The sequence below is a fragment of the Propithecus coquereli genome, unplaced genomic scaffold (assembly GCF_000956105.1).
Source record: "Propithecus coquereli isolate 6110/MARCELLA unplaced genomic scaffold, Pcoq_1.0 Scaffold516, whole genome shotgun sequence".
NCBI classification, from domain to species: Eukaryota; Metazoa; Chordata; class Mammalia; order Primates; family Indriidae; genus Propithecus; species Propithecus coquereli.
This window is the reverse complement of record NW_012151019.1, coordinates 274883-275277: the sequence shown is the minus strand read 5'-3', so window position 1 is coordinate 275277 and position 395 is coordinate 274883. Positions and strand designations below refer to the sequence as shown.

Here is a 395-nt window from a genome sequence, read left to right as displayed (position 1 = left end):
TGGACACTGCAACCCAACCTACGAGGGGGCTCCCCCACCACAGCAGGCCTCCAAATTGATCAGGAGCTGCTTGGAGATGGCGTAGCAGCCTTTCATCAGAGAGGGAAACAGTGGGGTCCCACCAGCTTCTCATCCCAGGTCGCTGCAACAGATGCCATTCTGTATTCTCAGCCCCAGAAGGACTGGTCTGCAGAGGGGTTGGCTGCACTGCAGCTGCCTCCTCATTACCCCTGCCAGGCCAAGAAGGGAGCAGCGAGGGTGGGCACTCTCAGTGCACTGTGACTGGGTACCATACATCCCCCATTCCCTCTCTACTGGCTGCCTCCCAGAGATACAATCAGAGCAGGCACCCACTAGCCCTCAGCATCTGCCACCACTGCCATTTTGTCATCTCG

General features: G+C 58.2%; 1 protein-coding gene across 1 annotated transcript in view; it reads left to right on the top strand.

The window, feature by feature from the left end:
* CATSPERB (catsper channel auxiliary subunit beta) overlaps positions 1-395 on the top strand; it is a 138884-nt gene that overhangs the window by 45736 nt on the left and 92753 nt on the right. The gene's annotated exons all lie outside the window — the stretch shown is intronic.